The sequence below is a fragment of the Myotis brandtii genome, unplaced genomic scaffold (genome assembly GCF_000412655.1).
Source record: "Myotis brandtii unplaced genomic scaffold, ASM41265v1 scaffold131, whole genome shotgun sequence".
NCBI lineage: Eukaryota > Metazoa > Chordata > Mammalia > Chiroptera > Vespertilionidae > Myotis > Myotis brandtii.
In genome coordinates, this window is record NW_005354632.1 from 2,986,919 (window position 1) to 2,987,187 (window position 269).

A 269-nucleotide genomic window follows, 5' to 3' on the forward strand; every position below is an offset into this window, starting at 1 on the left:
GCTCAAGGCGGTACAACTGCTGTTTCATAGGTCGCGACATCACCATCGTCCCCTCTCTCAATTACAGAGGCGAGTCCGCAGCCACGACTCCATAAGGGAAAAGTCTCTTTTCTGGCAGCAAGGCCAGCGGGCTGTGCCGCAGGCCCGGGAGGAAGAGAGTTGAGAAATGGGGAACTGGGGCCACGGGGCGCCAGGGGGAAGACCCTCGGGAGGAAAGCGTCCCGAGTGCGGGAGGCGGACGCCTGCAGGGCTGAGCGGCTTCTTTCTCC

The 269-nt window shown here is 62.5% G+C and overlaps 1 protein-coding gene across 1 annotated transcript in view; it reads right to left on the reverse strand.

Annotated features, from left to right (window-relative positions):
* CAPZA1 (capping protein (actin filament) muscle Z-line, alpha 1) overlaps window positions 1–269 on the reverse strand; it is a 25,438-nt gene that overhangs the window by 24,620 nt on the left and 549 nt on the right. The gene's annotated exons all lie outside the window — the stretch shown is intronic.